General features: G+C 42.9%; 2 long non-coding RNA genes across 2 annotated transcripts in view; both read right to left on the bottom strand.

The window, feature by feature from the left end:
* The window catches only part of LOC148378911 (uncharacterized), a 6,911-nt gene extending 6,485 nt beyond the window's left edge, over positions 1 to 426 (bottom strand). The window contains exon 1 of the long non-coding RNA XR_015855549.1: positions 117 to 426. This is a non-coding gene — a long non-coding RNA (uncharacterized LOC148378911). The remainder of the gene's footprint in view (positions 1 to 116) is intronic.
* Positions 427 to 437: 11 nt separating this feature from the next.
* Positions 438 to 7,008, bottom strand: LOC148378910 (uncharacterized). Its single transcript, XR_015855550.1, has 3 exons — positions 6,254 to 7,008; positions 3,189 to 3,812; positions 438 to 736 (listed from the first exon to the last, which is right to left on the bottom strand). It is a non-coding gene; the product is annotated as an uncharacterized LOC148378910 (long non-coding RNA).
* Positions 7,009 to 8,673: the final 1,665 nt, after the last annotated feature.

Here is an 8,673-nt window from a genome sequence, read left to right as displayed (position 1 = left end):
CTGATAAACTTGGCCAGAAACTTAAATGAAATAATATAACATCGAGTTAAATACAAACATACGTAATGATGGTTTAAATTCAATGAATCAATAAATTAAAAGAGGCAAAGACTGACCTATTGATCTTTTCTGTCTGCGTTAAAGCTGGACAGTTGACTTGACAAATAACTGTAATTTTAATTGACCTGGTAGACACACACCGGGGCTCGATCAACCCCGGCGGGGCCTCCCTTGGGCGAGGGTGTCTGGTGATAATGGCCGAAACACTCTGTGACCCCAAGGTCCACTACTGATGACGTGTCTACAAAATTATGACGTTCAAATTACCCACAACAAGGACGACTTAATGGGACTCTTTGTAAACAAAACGGTTGGTTTTAAAACAATATATAATAAAAAAAATATATTAGTTCAAACACAACTAAGAGTTAACACAATTTAAGACAAGGGTAGTCTCATAGGTCAGTACTTTTCTGTCGCTTTTCACTGTATTTCCATCTTGCTGGCCGAAGACCTGGGTGGCGCCTCAGCTACTCGGGGGAGGTTCTGGCAGGAGTGCAGTCTCACTTCGCCGTCCTTCGTACCCAATCCAGATTTTATGTGACCTTCGCTTTTCACTGTATTTCCATCTTGCTGGCCGAAGACCTGGGTGGCGCCTCAGCTACTCGGGGGAGGTTCTGGCAGGAGTGCAGTCTCACTTCGCCGTCCTTCGTACCCAATCCAGATTTTATGTGACCTGGTACGGCGAGGTTTACTGGTGAGACATGCGTAGGCCCGTGCCTTCCGTTGCCTTCTATCTAACCGACAGGGTCGGCGGACCCTTTGGGGAAGGTTTAGCGAGTAAAACTCAAAATACCTAACCAGCCAGTGCCCTTCGGACATCCCAGTATGACCTTAAGCCAAATTATCGGGTCACATACTTTGCGGGTTTTGGTTGAGATGCTTGCATTTCCCATTGCCTTTCCGTGGTATCTGCGGGTTTTGGTTGAGATGCTCGCATTTCCCATTGCCTGGTTAGGACCATGTTTCTCTCTATCTCTGTCTCTGTCTCTGTCTCTCTCTCTCTCTCTCTCTCTCTCTCTCTCTCTCATTCTCTCGTTCTCTCATTCTCTCTTTTTTTCTCTCGCTCTCTCTCTCTCTCTCTCTCTCTCTCTCTCTCTTGCTCTCTCTCTCTCTCTCTCTCTATCTCTTGCTCTCTCGCTCTCTCATTCTCTCTCTCTCTCTCTCTGTCTTTTTTCTCTCACTCTCTCTCTCTCTCTCTCGCTCTCTCTCTCTCTCTCTCTCGCTCTTGCTCTCTCTCTCTCTCTCTCTCTCTCTCTCTATCTCTTGCTCTCTCGCTCTCTCATTCTCTCTCTCTCTCTCTCTCTTTTTTCTCTCACTCTCTCTCTCTCTCTCTCACTCTCTCTCTCTCTCTCTCTCTCTCTCTTTCTCTCTAACCCTAACCCTGACCCTAATCCTAACCCTAACCTCTCTCTCTCTCTCTCTCTCTCTCTCACTCTCTCTCTCTCGCTCTCTCTCTCTCTCTTTCTCTCTAACCCTAACCCTAACCCTGACCCTAATCCTAACCCTAACCTCTCTCTCTCTCTCTCTCTCTCTCTCTCTCTCTCTCTCTCTCTCTCTCTCTCTCTCTCTCTCGCTCTCTCTCTCTCTCTCTCTCTCTCTCTCTCTCTCTCTCTCTCTCTTGCTCTCTCGCTCTCTCGCTCTCTCGTTTTCTCTTTCTCTCTCTCTCTCTCCCTCTCTCGCTCTCTCGCTCTCTCTCTTTTTTTCTCTCTCTCTTCTCTCTCTCTCTCTCTCTCTCTCTCTCTCTCTCGCTCTCTCTCTCTCTCTTCTTTTTGTAATGTTGACCAAAATAAAAAAGAAAAGTCTAAACTTTAATCAGACTATTCTTAACTCGAACAAAATTCTAAGGGAGTTTTCTTTCCAGACTAAAAGAGAAGATAGAGGCCGGGAGAGTACACAGGAGGGCGCCATAGACACATAAAATGGCTGTCTGGCAAACAGGGCTTAGTTGGATAGAATCACTAATTGGTTATTATTATCTTTTAAATGTAGAAATAAATAAGTGGGGAAAACGCTAATAGATAGTATTAAATTGTTTTTTAACATTTTGTTTGATTTTGATCGCTTTTGGGGTGGATATTGTAATAAATACGCTTGGGGACAATTGGTTGCCATGACAATGCAAGCGTCATCACGGATACTTCCGGCTTGGCTAACGTTTACTAGTTTTAATTGCACGGTTTTATTATTGTGGTGGGCGAGTGGATTTACGGACAATAGTGATCGGGTAGTGCGAGTTAACAATAGCAATCGAAATGTATTCTGTTATTATCACTGGGATGGGTAATTTTAATAATATTTTCGATTAACGGGGTCCACTACGACATTTTGCAGGGGTTATAGGTACTTCCGGGTTGCTAGTGCGAGGGCTTGTGGGTACTTCCGGGTTGCTAATGCTCACGACGTTGGCGCCGGTACGCCAAAAAAGAAAAGAGAAAAAGAAGGAGGAAGAGCGATTTCGTCCTAAATATGCGATCTTATTAATGGTAGCAATTGAATTTACGGATAAATGGGACCGGTTAATACATTTGAATAATACCAATGACCTTAATGGAAGTTTATTCGCTTTTTAACACTTTGTGGTATGAGTTTTCCGACTTGCTCATGCTATATAGCCGCGATTTGCGTTAATCGATTTATTTCCAAATAGGTTGTTGCGAATTAAATTTGAGGTTGCAGGGGAACAGTTAACACAATTAAACGGCACAAATGTGTTTTGTCTAACTTTATTTAGTGCTTATTACATTGTTAGATAGGTTTAGGGACGGGATTGGTTGACGAGCCGCCGTGACACTTCGCAAAGGCTCATGGGAATTTGACAGTGACACCGTGAACCAAGAAAGTGGCGCTGGGAATGACAATCTCCTAAGGTAAGACTTTTCCGGTTGATAAATGTCAGATAAACGGATGATACAAACACAGTCCCTTTGATAAAATAATATTAATTACGTAGATATAATGGTTTAAAGGGTTTTACATCACAGCAGGACTACAGGCAGACCTCCAATTATGCTGATAAACTTGGCCAGAAACTTAAATGAAATAATATAACATCGAGTTAAATACAAACATACGTAATGATGGTTTAAATTCAATGAATCAATAAATTAAAAGAGGCAAAGACTGACCTATTGATCTTTTCTGTCTGCGTTAAAGCTGGACAGTTGACTTGACAAATAACTGTAATTTTAATTGACCTGGTAGACACACACCGGGGCTCGATCAACCCCGGCGGGGCCTCCCTTGGGCGAGGGTGTCTGGTGATAATGGCCGAAACACTCTGTGACCCCAAGGTCCACTACTGATGACGTGTCTACAAAATTATGACGTTCAAATTACCCACAACAAGGACGACTTAATGGGACTCTTTGTAAACAAAACGGTTGGTTTTAAAACAATATATAATAAAAAAAATATATTAGTTCAAACACAACTAAGAGTTAATAGACACAATTTAAGACAAGGGTAGTCTCATAGGTCAGTACTTTTCTGTCGCTTTTCACTGTATTTCCATCTTGCTGGCCGAAGACCTGGGTGGCGCCTCAGCTACTCGGGGGAGGTTCTGGCAGGAGTGCAGTCTCACTTCGCCGTCCTTCGTACCCAATCCAGATTTTATGTGACCTTCGCTTTTCACTGTATTTCCATCTTGCTGGCCGAAGACCTGGGTGGCGCCTCAGCTACTCGGGGGAGGTTCTGGCAGGAGTGCAGTCTCACTTCGCCGTCCTTCGTACCCAATCCAGATTTTATGTGACCTGGTACGGCGAGGTTTACTGGTGAGACATGCGTAGGCCCGTGCCTTCCGTTGCCTTCTATCTAACCGACAGGGTCGGCGGACCCTTTGGGGAAGGTTTAGCGAGTAAAACTCAAAATACCTAACCAGCCAGTGCCCTTCGGACATCCCAGTATGACCTTAAGCCAAATTATCGGGTCACATACTTTGCGGGTTTTGGTTGAGATGCTTGCATTTCCCATTGCCTTTCCGTGGTATCTGCGGGTTTTGGTTGAGATGCTCGCATTTCCCATTGCCTGGTTAGGACCATGTTTCTCTCTATCTCTGTCTCTGTCTCTCTCTCTCTCTCTCTCTCTCTCTCTCTCTCTCATTCTCTCGTTCTCTCATTCTCTCTTTTTTTCTCTCGCTCTCTCTCTCTCTCTCTCTCTCTCTCTCTCTCTCTCTCTCTCTTGCTCTCTCTCTCTCTCTCTCTCTATCTCTTGCTCTCTCGCTCTCTCATTCTCTCTCTCTCTCTCTGTCTTTTTTCTCTCACTCTCTCTCTCTCTCTCTCGCTCTCTCTCTCTCTCTCGCTCTTGCTCTCTCTCTCTCTCTCTCTCTCTCTCTCTATCTCTTGCTCTCTCGCTCTCTCATTCTCTCTCTCTCTCTCTCTCTTTTTTCTCTCACTCTCTCTCTCTCTCTCTCACTCTCTCTCTCTCTCTCTCTCTCTCTCTTTCTCTCTAACCCTAACCCTGACCCTAATCCTAACCCTAACCTCTCTCTCTCTCTCTCTCTCTCTCTCACTCTCTCTCTCTCTCGCTCTCTCTCTCTCTCTTTCTCTCTAACCCTAACCCTAACCCTGACCCTAATCCTAACCCTAACCTCTCTCTCTCTCTCTCTCTCTCTCTCTCTCTCTCTCTCTCTCTCTCTTTCGCTCTCTCTCTCTCTCTCTCTCTCTCTCTCTCTCTCTCTCTCTCTCTCTCTTGCTCTCTCGCTCTCTCGCTCTCTCGTTTTCTCTTTCTCTCTCTCTCTCTCCCTCTCTCGCTCTCTCGCTCTCTCTCTTTTTTTCTCTCTCTCTTTCTCTCTCTCTCTCTCTCTCTCTCTCTCTCGCTCTCTCTCTCTCTCTTCTTTTTGTAATGTTGACCAAAATAAAAAAGAAAAGTCTAAACTTTAATCAGACTATTCTTAACTCGAACAAAATTCTAAGGGAGTTTTCTTTCCAGACTAAAAGAGAAGATAGAGGCCGGGAGAGTACACAGGAGGGCGCCATAGACACATAAAATGGCTGTCTGGCAAACAGGGCTTAGTTGGATAGAATCACTAATTGGTTATTATTATCTTTTAAATGTAGAAATAAATAAGTGGGGAAAACGCTAATAGATAGTATTAAATTGTTTTTTAACATTTTGTTTGATTTTGATCGCTTTTGGGGTGGATATTGTAATAAATACGCTTGGGGACAATTGGTTGCCATGACAATGCAAGCGTCATCACGGATACTTCCGGCTTGGCTAACGTTTACTAGTTTTAATTGCACGGTTTTATTATTGTGGTGGGCGAGTGGATTTACGGACAATAGTGATCGGGTAGTGCGAGTTAACAATAGCAATCGAAATGTATTCTGTTATTATCACTGGGATGGGTAATTTTAATAATATTTTCGATTAACGGGGTCCACTACGACATTTTGCAGGGGTTATAGGTACTTCCGGGTTGCTAGTGCGAGGGCTTGTGGGTACTTCCGGGTTGCTAATGCTCACGACGTTGGCGCCGGTACGCCAAAAAAGAAAAGAGAAAAAGAAGGAGGAAGAGCGATTTCGTCCTAAATATGCGATCTTATTAATGGTAGCAATTGAATTTACGGATAAATGGGACCGGTTAATACATTTGAATAATACCAATGACCTTAATGGAAGTTTATTCGCTTTTTAACACTTTGTGGTATGAGTTTTCCGACTTGCTCATGCTATATAGCCGCGATTTGCGTTAATCGATTTATTTCCAAATAGGTTGTTGCGAATTAAATTTGAGGTTGCAGGGGAACAGTTAACACAATTAAACGGCACAAATGTGTTTTGTCTAACTTTATTTAGTGCTTATTACATTGTTAGATAGGTTTAGGGACGGGATTGGTTGACGAGCCGCCGTGACACTTCGCAAAGGCTCATGGGAATTTGACAGTGACACCGTGAACCAAGAAAGTGGCGCTGGGAATGACAATCTCCTAAGGTAAGACTTTTCCGGTTGATAAATGTCAGATAAACGGATGATACAAACACAGTCCCTTTGATAAAATAATATTAATTACGTAGATATAATGGTTTAAAGGGTTTTACATCACAGCAGGACTACAGGCAGACCTCCAATTATGCTGATAAACTTGGCCAGAAACTTAAATGAAATAATATAACATCGAGTTAAATACAAACATACGTAATGATGGTTTAAATTCAATGAATCAATAAATTAAAAGAGGCAAAGACTGACCTATTGATCTTTTCTGTCTGCGTTAAAGCTGGACAGTTGACTTGACAAATAACTGTAATTTTAATTGACCTGGTAGACACACACCGGGGCTCGATCAACCCCGGCGGGGCCTCCCTTGGGCGAGGGTGTCTGGTGATAATGGCCGAAACACTCTGTGACCCCAAGGTCCACTACTGATGACGTGTCTACAAAATTATGACGTTCAAATTACCCACAACAAGGACGACTTAATGGGACTCTTTGTAAACAAAACGGTTGGTTTTAAAACAATATATAATAAAAAAAATATATTAGTTCAAACACAACTAAGAGTTAATAGACACAATTTAAGACAAGGGTAGTCTCATAGGTCAGTACTTTTCTGTCGCTTTTCACTGTATTTCCATCTTGCTGGCCGAAGACCTGGGTGGCGCCTCAGCTACTCGGGGGAGGTTCTGGCAGGAGTGCAGTCTCACTTCGCCGTCCTTCGTACCCAATCCAGATTTTATGTGACCTTCGCTTTTCACTGTATTTCCATCTTGCTGGCCGAAGACCTGGGTGGCGCCTCAGCTACTCGGGGGAGGTTCTGGCAGGAGTGCAGTCTCACTTCGCCGTCCTTCGTACCCAATCCAGATTTTATGTGACCTGGTACGGCGAGGTTTACTGGTGAGACATGCGTAGGCCCGTGCCTTCCGTTGCCTTCTATCTAACCGACAGGGTCGGCGGACCCTTTGGGGAAGGTTTAGCGAGTAAAACTCAAAATACCTAACCCTAACCCTAACCCTAACCCTAACCCTAACCCCTAACCCTAACCCTAACCCTAACCCCTAACCCCAACCACATCACACAATCCTAACATCAACAATCGCCTAAATTATAATTCTGCCGCTAATTACAACTAACAAAATTTTGCAGAGTATAACATGTAAAACTTTTTAAAAAATTGACAATTACAAATTTTCAAAAACACTAAGAAAGCTTAAAAATACATAAAACGTCAAAATTTAAAATGTATAAATACTAATTAATTTAAAATCATTTACGAAATTTCAGAAGTATCAAAAACACAGAGGTAACATTAAATATTAATTGATGATTGAGTCACAAAGACACAAATAAACAAAACAATATTAACACAAATTATGCATTTGATGTAAAATAAGCAACAGAACGAATGAAAATAATTAGACCAGTGTATTTAGTGGTTTATAGTGCGAAAAGTGATATACAAGTCAACAAAATAAAATCCGAATCAAAAGTAAAAAAGGAAAAAGGAAAAGGGACCCGGAAAAAAGAAAAAAGGAGGTGAGAAAAAAACAGGCTCATTGTGCATTTGTCTCTCGAACAGTCGACAACTCTCTGCTCTCTTAAAAACTAGCCAACTCTTTCACTAATATATTTTTTGGGGAGTTTTCTTCATTTTTTTCATTTATTTTGTTTTGATAGTACCTGATGAAGACCGATTAAGGTCGAAACGTCGTATTTGTTTCAGTTCATTTAAAAAGAAATTTATTTGTTTTTGGCACAATACACTGGGTTTGGGTTATTGGGGACTTTATTGATTTGGGGGTCTCGATAATTACGTGAATAAATAAAGGGATTGAATTGGATTTCATTGGCAAATTAGTACATTAAATTTATTTGGTAAATAAATAAAGTTAAAAATACACTAAAATTTCAAAATTAAATTAGTTTAAAAGACAACAATGACAGAGTGGACGGTGGTTAGTCGTGGTCGGAAGGGACCACGTCAACCACCCAATTTTTTGGACAGGGAGGATAGGGGATCCTGGGACCGGGAGGTCCGTGCACCTCCTCGCTCCTTTTGGAATGAGTCTCTATACTCAAAACCTAACCCTAACCCTAACCCTAACCCTAACCCTAACCCTAACCCGCACCTCCTCGCTCCTTTTGGAATGAGTCTCTATACTCAAAACCTAACCCTAACCCTAACCCTAACCCTAACCCTAACCCTAGCACAGCTCAAGGTCAGAATTGTTGGGGCACATTGCCGGAGTTCCCCTTGGCTGATGTCGCGTGTCTGTCTACCTTCTCACTTTCAATGTCCAACATCTTCTGTTGAAGTGCTGACTTGGTCACTTTGATGTATTCTAACCACTGAGGAAAGGCTGCTGTCACATAAGCAGAATGCGAGAGCGTGCGTGGACGTGCGCGTTACCTTCTCGGCTAGGGTGAGAAGGGTCCTGGCGTGAATCACGACCACCTGCTCCTCGTTGGTGAGATTCTGCAAGAGCCCAAAGGCACAGCGTCAACAAGCTTCTTTCAGCGCAAAGCCTTCCAAAAGTCACATTTGAGCCGCCGAGTCTCGTGGAGTGCGAACATAAGGAGTTCGACATACACTTACGGCGTTATAGCCCAGGATGTCCAGCTTCTTCATCAGATCACTGATGACGATGTCCGGGGGAAAGGCGCAAGGAGCA

This window comes from Syngnathus floridae, unplaced genomic scaffold, assembly GCF_059516105.1.
Source record: "Syngnathus floridae isolate MCC-2025c unplaced genomic scaffold, RoL_Sflo_1.0 HiC_scaffold_24, whole genome shotgun sequence".
Taxonomy (NCBI): domain Eukaryota; kingdom Metazoa; phylum Chordata; class Actinopteri; order Syngnathiformes; family Syngnathidae; genus Syngnathus; species Syngnathus floridae.
This window is presented reverse-complemented; position numbering and strand designations above follow the sequence as displayed.